The sequence below is a fragment of the Eumetopias jubatus genome, unplaced genomic scaffold, assembly GCF_037043125.1.
Source record: "Eumetopias jubatus isolate StellerSeaLion01/CBP00866 unplaced genomic scaffold, mEumJub1_p1.0 scaffold_5, whole genome shotgun sequence".
Lineage (NCBI taxonomy): Eukaryota > Metazoa > Chordata > Mammalia > Carnivora > Otariidae > Eumetopias > Eumetopias jubatus.
In genome coordinates, this window is record NW_028274811.1 from 122,731,029 (window position 1) to 122,745,781 (window position 14,753).

Here is a 14,753-nt window from a genome sequence, read left to right on the forward strand (position 1 = left end):
AAAAAAATATTACAGGGCACCTGGGTGGCTCAGTCATTAAGTGTCTGCCTTCCGCCCAGGTCATGATCTCAGGGTCCTGAGATGGAGCCCTGCATTGGGCTCCCTGCTGGGCGGGGGGAGCCTGCTCCTCCCTCTCCCATTCCCCCCGCTTGTGTTCCTCTCTCACTATCTCTCTCTGTCAAATAAATAAACAAAATCTTTAAAAAAAAATTACAATAAAAATAATGATTCTGATTTTTTAAAAAGATTTTATTTATTTATTTGTCAGAGAGAGAGAGCACAAGCAAGGGGAGTGGCAGGCAGAGGGAGAAGCAGGCTCCCCGCTGAGCAGGGAACCCAATGCAGAACTCGATCCCAGGACCCTGGGATCATGACCTGAAGCTGAAGGCAGACACTTAACTGACTGAGCCACCCAGGCGCCCCTGATTCTGATTTTTATCCAAGAAAGTGTTCATAAATGTCATTAATGTTATTTAAATAATGCTGAGAATAAAACATGATAGAGGGAAAAATCTTTTGTCTCCAAATATTTCCTACTAGAGGAGAAATGGTGCATTGAGCCTGACTCTGGGACCAAGCAGTATCTAGGACAAATAGGGTGAAAGGGAAATCAAAACACCTCTTTATTAGCTATTTTTACATAAATTATTTCACTTCTCAAGGTCCTTGTTTTCTATTGTATAAAACAAGAAGGTTGGAAGATAAACTTTGGGATCCTTTACCCCTTTGAGTTTCTGTTAAGTTTAAGGAAGGACTGGAAGTGGGGCTAGGAAGTTATCTTCTTTTTTTTTAATCTTTAAATTTTTTATTGTTATGTTAATCACCATACATTACATCATTAGTTTTTGATGTAGTGTTCCATGATTCATTGTATGTGTATAACACCCAGTGCTCCATGCAGAACGTGCCCTCTTTAATACCCATCACCAGGCCAACCCATCCCCCCACCCCCTCCCCTCTAGAGCCCTCAGTTTGTTTCTCAGAGTCCATCATCTTTCATGGTTTGTCTCCCCCTCTGACTTACTCCCCTTCATTCTTCCCCTCCTGCTACCTTCTTCTTTTTTTTTTTTTCTTAACCTATATTGGTGTCTCTTTTGAAGGAAAGTGAAGCTCAGAGAGTTGAGTTTAATCACAGTGAATATGGTTTGGACCTTGTATTCAAGTCCAGATGAGTTATTGTATGGAATCCCATTTCTATGTCCCTTCTCTTGTTTTAAATCAGTGTTAATATCTTACTACATTTTATTCTTCTCACAGAGACGAATAGTCAACTGATAAAGAAGTTAAGGAGCCTTGTATTGTAAGTTGCTCTTTGACAAGGATTCCTTGTCAAGCTCCTCTTCCTCCATCCTTGATACCTAATCAAGTTCCTTTTACTAATTTCCCATCTTCTCTTTCACCCTGCCCCCTGGTTATGAATCTGCACTTGTCCCTGCTATATTCAGAGTTTAATTAAATCCCTATCCTGTATTACAAGTTTTGAGCTTTCTTGTCATTGTCTTGAGCAGTGTCTTCCTTGACATTTTTAACAAGTGTCTGGTACATAATTTTTCTTTAACATTATTAAACAAAGAATAACACAGTAAAGTTCAGGCAATGCCAGAGTGTCTCTCCCCTGTCTCTTCTAGAAAAGTAGGGGCACTAGGAAAAATGAACCTGAGTCTATTCCTTCCCATGCAGAGGGAAGGAGTGGAATAGAGAAATGAAGATCAAGAACTCTGGAGCCAGACACATCAGAAATCAAGTTCCATTAACCAGTGCTTAGTGGCTGTGTGACTTTGAGCAAACCTTCATTTCCTCACCTATAAAATGGGCACAATAATAGCACCTACTTCAAAGATTATTATGGGGATTGAGATAAATGTTAAACTCTTACTGTTAACTTTATACATTTTCAGTAAATGTTAATAAAAATCACAAAACTTTCCTCAGAGTAAGCTATCTCTCCTACTGACCACCAAGCCCTCATCCTAGCCCAGCTTTGACTTACAAGAACTGGACAGACCAAAAGAACCATGTGTGATTGGCAAAACTGAACTCTGGGTTTAGACTAACTTTGAAAGCTGCATTTATATTCTGACCCACTAAGGTTGGCACTGTCTCTAAGGTAGCAGACTTCTCAACGTGGTGCAGCTTAGTTGTAGAGATTATGATTAAATAAAATGGTAAAGAGGGATGTTCTGGATGCTCTGGGTACCCTGCATCCTTAGGGAAATGCTCTATCTCAGGAATAAATGAGGCATTTATAAAAATCTCTTAACAATAGAGGAATCTGAAGCACAAAGGCAAGAAGTTAGGTATGTAGCCGAAAAACAGAGACAAAATTTAAATTAGAGAAAGGGGCTAAGTTAATTTAGCATGCTTCAGGTACTGCCTAAGCTTTATGTGTTTCCACGGTATTTACCAGACAGCAAACATGGCCATTGTAGTGACAATTAGAGAAATGCTATTTTTGAACACTATATTTTCTGTGTCTATGTGGAAATGTTTTTCTCTCCAAGATCTGATACTTAATGAAATTCTCAAGATTTTTTCCATTATCTTTATGCCACAATAAAATTAGAGCCACAAATGTGGAAAGTGGTGGTACAACCAGCAAAGAAATATTGATAAGGCATTTTAAGTCCTGAAATATTGCATAAAACATTACTCCCTATTCTGTGAGCCTCTGTTTTTTTCTGTGTGTACGTGTAATCAAAAAGTCTATGAAAAAATCTATAACTTCTCACATACAATGATGTATCAATGTTCTCTTTTTAATAAGTACTCCTATCAGTTTTTATCAGAAGATATTTATTAAAAGTCTACTATATAAAGCATTATGTTAGGCAAAAGAATTCATAGGAAAGATTACCACCTTCAAGGAGTTTACAACCTAATTAAAAAGAAAAAACACTACAGGCTGTGAGTCACATGATTTTTGTCCTCTCCTCCCTTCCTTCAGTCTGGCACATGCTCATCCCCTTTGCCAGAGCCTGACATGCTCTGAGCCAAGGCCTCAACTGGGAATATGAGTTGATGATATTTAGAACATGGGGAGGGAAGATATTCTTTTAGAATAACACCCAGGAGCCATATAAAGAGAAGTATCAAGGTTTGTTTTTCTTATATTCTCTACATACAAAATCTAAGTAGTTTACTACCTCTAACCTCAGGCCTATCTGTGGCGAAGCAAGATGGAGATAATTAATTTACAATTGTCCCAGAGGCTGAGAAGAAGTGGCACCTGATGGGTCAAGCAGGGATATTCAAGTTACTTAAAAACCATGAAGAGAAAAGAGGAAGGAGAAAAAGTCTCAAAGGCAGAGGGCTGTTAGTTAATGACTACAAAGTAATGGTCATGGATATGATACCAAATCCCAGTTTGAAGAATTCAAACCCGGAACGAAGTGGAGATTATGTTGACTGGAGGAGGTATCCATCTCTCTGTATGGACTGGGACATATGAGGGAGGCAAAAGTCTTGAAGATTTTTCTGAATTAGATATGACTATCTAATCATAAAGTTGTTTAAAACAGTCCATACCAGGGGCGCCTGGGTGGCTCAGTTGGTGAAGCATCCGACTCTTGATTTCAGCTCAGGTCATGATCTCAGGGGTGTGAGATTGAGCCCCACATTGGGCTCCATGCTGGGCACGGAGCCTGCTTGGGATTCTCTCTCTCTCTCCTCTCTCTCTGCCCCTCCTCACCCCCTCTCTCCCTCTCTAAAACAAAAAACAAAACAAAACAAACCAGTCTGTACCAACCGTCCCTTTAAAGGACATACCACCGGTAATAAAATAATAGAAAAACAAAACTTAAAAGTATGCAGCCAATATATAAGCCAAAAATGTTCAGAGAAGGAAAAAACCTGTGTGTTATAGTCAGAAATATCATCAGGGAAAAAAATGTAACTGAGCCTTGAAAGATGAGAAAGATTTAGATAAATTGAATGGGATGGAGATAGAGGCATGGTGTATGTTAACAGTACAAATAAAAGACTTGGGAATGGAAATGAAGTTGGCATAGGTGGGGGATAGTGAGGAAACCAGCACAACTGAATGCCAAGATTTCTTTCTATATAAACAATATCAGAAATAAGACTGGCTGGGAAGTACCATGTTCTAAAGCCATGTAGACTTGGGTAGAGTACTTTACACTTGCAAAAATAATTGATAGAAAGCCTTTGGGAATTCTTGAACGTTGGAGAGTGATGACGGAAGTTATATTACAGAAGGATTGGTAATTATAGTTAGGACAAATTTGTGCAGGAAGACAAACATTGGAAAAGAGGCCACGGGGAGGCTTTTGTAGCAAATCAGGTATGAAAGGAGAGGAATAGACTACCCCGATAGACATTTTAAAGGAATAAGAGCCAGGGTTGGTGCCAGGTAATATATAAGAAATAGCAGAGAAAGTTCAAAGATGACTTCCAAACTGGTAGACTAGAAGAACAGTGTTGGGGTTGCATGTTGCCAGGGCTTAAATGGGAGGTAAGGGTATCAAGTTGGCGTTCTGTCTTTTCTACTAACCAAATATAGGACCTACTCAGGTAGCTTAATCTATTTAGTTAATTAAATTAAATCTATTTTCGCATTGGTAAAATGAGACCAGCTTAGTTGATCTCCGAAGCCTTGAAAACTTGCTGTTCTTATGGCTTCTACTTTAATTGTGTCAAATTAGTGCACATACTGAAAATCATAATATTGAGTGAGGCTTAGAAAACACCTTACCTCTAGCTGGTTGATACTTGTACTTTCTTTAATCTCTTGCTGTACATGATGGAGCGACTTATGATGGTATCAGCTGCTATGACCTTATAGGGCTGTCTAATATTCTAACCAAGCAACAAAATTAACGAGTTTAAATATGCAATTTGCTGAAAGTGTGTTCTGCCCTTGGCCATGGGGCCAAATGCAGGTCATCGAAAAGTGGTGCACAACCATACATTGCTCTTGTAGACTTTCCAATCTAGTGGCTGAGAAATGCATGAAATAAGAAAGCAGACAAAACATTATCTAATTGTATAGTACAGTAAGTGCTTGGAGAACAGAAAACAAGGAGTAATCCAAGAGACTAACAATGGAAGCTACATTACGTGGTCAGGGAAGACTTCAGTGAATAAGAGATGTGAAGACAAGAAGGTAGCTCAACAAGGAGAGGGAGCTACCGCACTGCAGGCAAGGGGAAAAATAAACAGGTGTAAAAAGTCCTGAGGAGAGAAAGTGCTGGAAGAAGGCCAGTATGGCTAAAATGCCCAGACCACAAAGAGCCAAACAAGGGATGAAGGGGGAGAGAAAGCTAAGACCAGGTCATGCAGGGTCTTGTAGACCACAGTGAGAATTCTGGATGAACTGAATGCAAGAGAATAGCAAAACCAAATTTATATTTTGGAAAGATCTTTCAATTTGCTATATGAAAAATGCACTGAACGGGAGTACCAGTTGGACGTAAGGGAAATGTTTGCAATGCTTTTGTAGAGGTCTAGCAAAGCAAAGGGGATAATGAGAGGAACAAGAGAAAAAAAATGAAAACTGATTTGAGATAGACTTGGTCAGGCTTGTCATTGTGTTTCATGTGGGAGGTGAGAAAAACAGAAGGTTTAAAAAGGTTCAGTAAAAACATAGGCGATCAGAACATCTGTAATGTTCTATATCTTGATGGTAGTTTGGGTTACACAGCATATGCATTAGACAAAACTCAGCCAAAGTACTCTTATGACTTATGAATTCTTATATTAAAAGAAAAAACTGTAAATAGACCTTGAACACTATTAATTATGTATGCTGAAGTATTTAGGAAAAAGTGTACTGATGTCTGCAATTTACTTTGAAATACTTAATAAAATAAGATGGATTTGATGTGAGAAACAAAGGCAGAAGGAAATGCAGATAAAATTAAATGTCCATATAACCTGCAGCCCATTGACAAATACTTGAGGCAGGCAAAGTATAACATTCTTTGTGGAAACTCCCAGCTTTCTTCATGTTAATGCCTTGCTAGAGGGAAAAACTACCTTAGTTTGACAATAGCAAGGCCTCCTGTATCCTGTGAGCATATGAAAACCTTTTGGAATTTCTCTTATCTCTACTTCCCCCTACCCCAAATTATATTATCTCTACTACCCATCATCTCGGGGCATCATCCGGGGACAGCTCCTTCTGCCCATGACTCCTATGTCCGAGCTTTAATAAAACCACCATTTTGCACCAAAGACATCTCAAGAATTCTTTCTTGGCCATAGGCTCTGGACCTCACCCCACCAAACCTCACCTATATTCAGAAACTACATCAGATTGATGGAAAAGTTAGAAGGATGAATAGATGAATAGATACAGTACATGATAAAATAAGCAGAGTAAATATCAATGAAATTGCTAAATTGTCATATAGTTGGTGATAATGGTACCTTTGGAGAGGTGTTTGGAAGTGTGTATCAAAAGCATTAAAAATGTAGATTTCTTTGACCTAGTTAGTTTAATTCTAGAAATATGTCTTGTGAAATAATCAGAAATGCACACAAAGATTTACTATGTAATGTTTATAAAGACAGTGAAAAATAGAGACTGATAAATAAGGACATGGGTTAAATATATTATATCTATATATGATTAAATTCTATATCCTTAGTATCATTCTGTGGGAGAAAATTTAAGCAGCCATGAAAAAAAAAGTAAATGTCCTAGAGAAAAAACTAAGTTTGTAATACATGATCCATATTTTATAAACAGTATTTGAAATGTTAGGTATTTTACCAAATTGTTAACAATTACATTATTTTATCTTTATATTTTCTCTATTTTCCACATTTTCTACAATATTGAATATATGTTTACTTAATAAAAACAAAAATGTAATTTTAAAAGAATTTTACCATGTTGTTTAAAATTAACTTAAATACCAAGATGAGCAATATTTATCTATTACAGTGAAATAAGACTAAAATGTAAAGGTGGATTATGGCTTAGAACTTCTAAAATGTAATCAGAATATTATATGGAGACTTTGTTAATTTTTGGTTATCTTAATTATATGTAGTATGGATAAGCAAACAGTCTCCATGAGGTTTTAGAAATGGCCAAAGGGAGTTGGTGCCAGAAATTGAAGCCAAGAAGATTGTTGGCTGACATTTAAAATCTCAAAGCAGACAGGAAAATCACTATTTGCGTAGAATAAGCCTTGATGTGTCTGAAGAAAATTGTTTATATTTTGTTTTGCGATGTCTTTGGGTTTTTGTGTTTTTGTTTCTTTTCATTTGGTTTTGGTTTCTTTGTTTAAGGTAATGGAAGTGCTGTGACCCAGTGACCTTCTTATACCATTAAGTTAACCTTTGACTAAAAAAATGGTGGATTCTTTCCCTGGGGCTAGCATAGCCCTTCTAAATCTCAGGCTTTCTGGAATTTTTGTCAGGAACCTAGAAAGTCTCTCATGATAGTCTTTAGTATAAGTGGTGAAAAATGCAATTTAGATGAGTTCTGTTTGACTACTTTCTGGATAGTTAACTGCCCCCTCTCCCCAAAAAACCCCCAAACCAAACAACATTAAATTATCTATTGACATCAGTCTGGATAGTTCTCAAATTTATGTTTAGTCCTGTGCTATTTGATGTCTTAATAGATAATTTTAATTAATATCAGAATAAGTTACATTTTTAAAAGAATAGAGTGATTGGCAATGCCTTCAATAATAGAATGAGGGATGCCTGGGTGGCTCGGTCGGTTAAGCATTCAATTCTCGATTTTGGCTCAGGTCATGATCTTTGGGTTGTGTGATCAAGCTCCATGTCCGGGTCCATGCTTAGTGCGGAGTCTGCTTGACATTCTCTCCTTCTCCCTCTGCCCCTCCCCTGCTCGTGTGAGTGTGCACACGCTCTTTCTCTCTCTCAAATAAATAATCTTAAAAAAAAATAGAATGAAAGTCTAGAGATCAACACAGTTTGGAATGATGATAAAAACTGAGATGAAATGTAAAATAAATAAGCAAGAAGTCATGTATTTTCATCGCAAATATTAACTGCATATGACCAAGATTGAAGACTATTGGCTTAAAAGTTGTATATAGAATCCAAGGATAGGTGACTATAATCTCATTATTTGCCAACATCAAGATTCAGTTGCCCAAAAAAGCTTATCCATTTTAATATGATCTGAGATCATTTGGGTCTAGATTATCTATTCTGTTCTTATGAGATTATAATTAGGAGTATTTTCCACTCTTGTCGCATTTTAAGAGTTCACTATACAGAAGACTTACCTAGCTAATGAAAGATTTGTTTTCCGCATTGAATACCTTAACATTTTGCATGGTTGTCAGAAGGATCAAATGGAAGCATAATAGATAACTTCAAATATTGAAGAGCTACAATTTTTAGAGTGAATTAACTTTATTCAGTGAGGAATTGGAAGGCAAAATGAGCACTAAAGAGAGTGATTATTAATGTCTTTTCTATATATACTATTGTCTCTTTGAAGCCTAGGACTATGTCTTATTCTTGTTTCCAACACTTAGCCCAGTGTCTGTAATATTTAGTCAGCATTTGTGATTATTGGGGGAATGAAAAAATGAATAGAGAAAGAGAGAGTTTCCTATGCGTAAGACATTATTTTAACAATTAAAACTGTCCATGAGGAATATTTTGGTCCTATGAGGAATATTTTGTTGCTATCTTTTCATCTTTTATTTTTTAAAATTGTACATATTTTAAGGTATAGAATATGATGATTTGATGTACATATACATAGTGAAATAATTGATACAGTCAAGTGGATTAACATATCCATCTCCTCACCTGGTACCTTATGTGTGTGGTGAGAGCACCAGAAATCTGCTCTCTTGATAAATTTCCAGTATTCAACACAGTAGTCACTGTGGTCACCATGCTATACATTAGATCTCTAGCCTTATTCATCCTATGTAACTACCACTTTGTACCAGAATAAAACTTTTTTAAAGTTAAAAATAAAACAAAACAGGGGCACCTGGGTGGCGTCTGACTCTTGATCTCAGCTCAGGTCTTGATCTCAGGGTTGTAAGTTCAAGCCCCCCTACTGTAAAGAAAAAAAAGGATAAAAATAAAACAAAACAAAAAGTGTCCAAAAAATGGAAATGGTAACAATGTAATCACTAGAATGACATGAGCAAAATCTACATTACCATTTTCAGAAGCATCAGAGAGAAAATTTCTGCTTTTACAGGCACCTTGTTTTATTCTGCATCCTCCCCATCTCCTTTATCTACAAGTAGCTATTTCCCATTATCATTTAAATTTGCTCTCAGCTTTTCTACCTTAAAAAATCCTGTTTTGCTACTATCCTATATCTCACCTTCCCTTTGTATCTGTTGTCTGAAATTACTTTTACATTATTATACTATTATTCTACTTCACATCCCCTTAACTCTTCAACTCAATGCTTTTTTCCTCACCACTCCACTGAAACTATACTCAGCATGGTGTCCAACAAATGCCTTGGTTTTAAATCTAATGGACATAAGTGCTCAGCAACATTTGACAGTCTTGACTGCCTGCTTCCTTTGAGACATTCTCTTCTCTTTCTTTGGTTTCCATGGTAACGCAATATGCTGTTTCTGCTTTTTTCAAAATACCATCTTTATGCCCATACTTTCCATCCTCCTTTTGGGGTTCCCATCTTCCCCCTCATTTGCATTCTATCTAGAGCTTGCTTTTCTTCTCATTCTACCATTCTCCGTGACTCATCCAATCTTTTATTTTAATTAGTGCATATATACTAATTACTCACAGATCTATTTTTTTTAAATCTCAGGTCAGCTAACTAATTTCCAAACCCATATATGTATCTTCTTATTGACCATCCACATTTGAATGACCCATAGGAATACAAATCCAACTTGTCTAAAACTAATCCCTTATTCTTATTGCATTCTGAACCTGATTCTTCTTTTAGTGAGTGATACAACTAATATACGTTTCCAAAACAGAAAGTTAGTTATTATTCTTCACTTTCCTTGACCATAGTTAATCCACCCATACATGAGTGCCTAAGTCTATCAATTCTATCAGCCAAATGTCATGTAATATAACAAATGTATCCTCATAACGTATGTCCTTATATCTCTTAGGTCTTTCAAACAAACCAATTTCTTTTTTTTTTAATTTTTAATTGTTATGTTAATCACCATACATTACATCATTAGTTTTGGATGCAGTGTTCCATGATTCATTGTTTGTGCATAACACCCAGTGCTCCATGCAGAACGTGTCCTCTTTAATACTCATCACCAGGCTAACCCATCCCCCCACCCCCCTCCTCCCCTGTAGAACCCTCAGTTTGTTTTTCAGAGTCCATCGTCCCTCATGGTTCATCTCCCCCTCCGATGTCCCCCCCTTCATTCTTCCCCTCCTGCTATTTTCTTCTTCTTCTTTGTTTCTTAACATATATTGCATTCTTTGTTTCAGAGGTACAGATCTGTGATTCAACAGTCCTGCACAACTCACAGTGCTCACCACAGCACACACCCTCCCCAGTGTCCATCACCCAGCCACCCCATCCCTCCCACCCCCCCCACTCCAGCAATGCTCAGTTTGTCCAACAAACCAATTTCTTAACTTAAGCCACCACGATCTTGTGCCTAGAGAGCTGCTATAATTTCCTATCTTATTTCCCTGATTTGGGTGTATATTTCGCATAGCAGGCAGAGTAATTTTTCTAAAATATGAGAATGATGGTGTCACTCCCTTCCATCAAACCCTTCAGTGGCTACCAATTTCTTTTAGGTTATAGTGCCAAGTCTTTCAGAATTTGGTATCTACTTATAGTCCCAGAGTCATCTCCCATTAATATCAATAGATCATGCATAAGCTCTATCTTTTCTTATCTATCAGTCTTAGAAAACGCCATGCTCAGCCTCATGTGTGGCTCTTTAGATAAGAAGTTTCTCTGCTTGAACTATTCCTCCTTTCCTGTCTCATACCTGCTTCAAAAACCTTGCTAAACTATCTCGCTTATATTCCAGTAATACCCTTAGTACCCCTTTAGAGAACTTACAGTAATTTGTAATTGATTAGCTTGTTACTTCTTTTAGTTAACCTTAGATTATAACTGTGAACAGGGTGGTGTCCATGGTATGTAATCCAACATTGTCTCCCCACTAACTAGCAGAGTGACTGGCATTTAGCAGATTTTCAAAAAATTTTTTTAAAGAAACAGATGAATATAAAGGAGGAATGTTTATCAGATAAGAATAAATTAAGTTACACATTCATGAAACAAATAACATTTTTTTTAAATTTTTTATTGTTATGTTAATCACCATATATTACATAATTTGTTTTGGTGTAGTGTTCCATGATTCATTGTTTGTTCATAACACCCAGTGCTCCATGCAGAATGTGCCCTCTTTAATACCCATCACCAGGCTAACCCATCCCCCCACCCTCCTCCCCTCTAGAAACCTCAGTTTGTTTTTCAGAGTCCATCATCTCTCATGGTTCGTCTCCCCCTCTGACTTACTCCCCTAACATTTTAAGAGCATGGCAGGCACACATTGAAGACTACTTAAGAGTTTTTAATTGGAATTATGGCAAATAAATATTGACATATAAGAAGTGGTCAGAGCAATAAGAAAGGGTCATCTTCATCTGAATAGGACTTAGTTTGAAGGAGAAGGAAGGATTGTCATTTCCGTGTATTTTAGGATGGACTTTGAGTTATGGTACTCTGTTCTTTGTATGACTTATTGGAAGAAATGTTTGAAAAGCTGTAGTGATGGGGAGAGCACACAGGACAGTAAAAAGTCTTAAAACCTTTATTAGCAGAAATGGTTGAAATAATTGGAGCTAATTAATTGGAAATAATTGGAGCTAATTAACCTAGGGAAGACAAACAATTGAAGACTGACTCCAATATTTGGCTGAAATATGATTGCTCCAAATATTTGAAAGGTTCTCCTAAGGGAAAGGGATATCTGCTTCATATGGCTCAGAGGTTAAAACTAGTATGAATGGGTCTGCATAGAGATTAACATCCTCATCATAGAGGGAAATGTCATATGATCTAGAGCTCTAGAGAGAGCTTTTAGAGGTAAGACTTCCATGTTGTTAAAGGTATACAAACATAGTATACAGGACTACAAAGAGTTCAGGCATAAGGGAGTGTAGGAAAGGTTCATGAGAGATGATCACTGATCATATGTGACAGTTTGTCAGTATGTAAGAGGTGGACAAAGGTGTGAGGCTAGACTCATGTACTCTGTTCCATAAAGGTCAAGAACATAACATAAAAACCAAGTCAAAATCAGGGGACCACAAGACATAGTAGCACTATGCAGCTCAAAAAAGAGAATCATGCAGGCCAAGCTGGGTCCAGTAGACAGACTCATGCTCTTGTGGGACCATTAATAAATGCGAGGACCCTGCTTCCCAAACTGAGCCTTTAATTCCAAAGAATATGCTGACAGTCATCTGACACTTCCAAACATTTGATTATTCTCTTCAAATGTTAAGACAGCATAAATGACAAACCTTAGCAAAGACAAGAGAGACAAAACTCCCTTCTGCAACTAGGTCTTCTGGTTCCAACAAGAGGATGTGGAATCCCTCCATGGTTTAAAGCAGCATAATTTTTCTCGAATTCCTTAAAAGCTGCAGATTGAGGGATGCCAGAGAGAGAAACAGGGGGCTCTGAATTTGAAGGGAAGTTCCTGGATATGTGGGCTACCAAGATCCTCCCAATTTGTCCTCAGACAGATCCATTCTGGAGTTTTGTTTTCAGATACTCCCCAGACCTCATGTCAGTCAGAGCAGTAGGCAGAGTCATCATTTGCCCTTCGAGTAGGACTTCCTTATGAAGAGCACTGTCCCTTTAGCTCCTCAATATCTAAAAATTAATCTATGGAAATACTTTTGGCACCAAATATTCCTGGGAAATATAACCCCTCAAGAACTTCATAACATTGTGTAAATAAATCTATTGGTCTTTTCCCTGAGAGTAAATTTTGGTATTGGGGGGAAAAAAGGGATGTCACTATGAGGGAAAGTGTGGGAAAGGGAAGTGTGCAGATGACAGTTTCCTCTTCAAAACTTGCCTGGAGAAAGTGTTCCTGCTGCAAGAGGGCTGGTGTGTCCCCTCTGCTTGGGACTACCTTGAGAAGATTTTGACTTTGTTTTCTAAAGTTGTCCAGAATCCACATGGGTTATGAATTCTTCGATCTGCTCCACCCGCAAGGGCACACAGTGCCCTATTTTAGGTGCCAAGTTGGTGTTCTGTTGGAAACCGCGTTGAATAGTTTGGCAGTATCAATGCTAAATCAAGCAGAGAGATTTCCCATTTTTATGAAACACCCACAAAAGTCAACATTCTGTTTTTTAACATCTATCCACCAAGTAACAGAGTAATAAAAACAACATTGGAAAGACCTGAAATTATTCACATTATTTTATTCTGCCATCCAATATGATTTCTACAAAATATTCTGTGGCTTAGTTAATAAAAAATGAACAAGAAAACAAGTATTTATTGAACATCTATCTTGGTCTTAGAAATGTGAGGAAAATATAGAGTACATATAAAAAAATTGATACTATTCTGAAGAGTTAGTAATTTGGTAGATGAGAGAAGGCAAGCATACCAAAAATTTTATTTAATTATACTCAAAATAATTCATATTAGAAAACATATTTTTCCTTATTCTTGTTCAACACCTGACAATCTCTTCTCTAAAATACATCTTGACTCTGTTCTTTTCTTTCTTAGTGGAGGCTACCAATCATCTTATGGCTGAACAGCCTCTTTTAAACTAGTCCCCACATCCCCATCTCCAAACAAACCTCCACACGGTAAACTAATCATTTTAAAGCAAATTCAATTATGCCATTCTTTTGCATAAGATCCTTCGAGGAATTTTCATTACACGCATGAAAAAAGCCACAATGCTCACTATGCTACAAGGTCCAGCATGAGGCAGCCTTGCCCATCCCTCCACTTATGTATCTCCTTCCCCGAGAGCACTTCCTTGAACACTGGGTTTGAAGTCCGTCTCTGTTATTCTCCACCTCGACAACCTATTTCATTCTCAGCACACTATGCAGCTTTCAATTTTTGTATCTTTAAAAAAATCAGATAGCATGCTGGTGTATACCCCATCCCTTGCCCCACATAAGCTCTGTGAAACAGGATCCATATTAGTACTATGCATATGGCTTCCAGCCCAAGTAACTGCTTTGGAGTAAGTGTTTTAGTACACTTTTTTTTAAATGAATGATTAAATAAAAGAATGCTCATTTTTAGAAGGTAAACTGATGTTTTCCAATTTGTGTAATACTTCATATAAATATACATCAAGTCATAAAGTAGAGAAGAGAAGAACCGGGCCAGGAATTCCATCATCGGTGAAAGAGAATGAAGCAAACAGATGTATGTGGTTAAATATACTATCTGCTCAGCGTGTGAAGCAGCAGTTTGGAAATACTGGCAGACTCCATTTTGCTTTTAACAAAGTTGTAGGAAAGTAAAGCTTCACACAGCCTGACAGACTCAGGGACAGTTTAATGTAGGAGAGAGGGCTTAGGGTACCAACTTGAAGGAAAGATGGAATTTGAGTTCGGATAGAAGGGTGAAGGGGAAGCTATGAACAAACCATGCAAAGCCATAAATGCAGGAAAGCCAGGATTACACGGCTTGCTGGGTACTGAGGAAGCCTAACTGCCTGCTTTTTAGATACCAACATTCCATGGAATTAGATTTCTGAATTCTCTGTTCGCCCACTTAAATATCCTGATTTATTTCAAAGCAGTTCTTC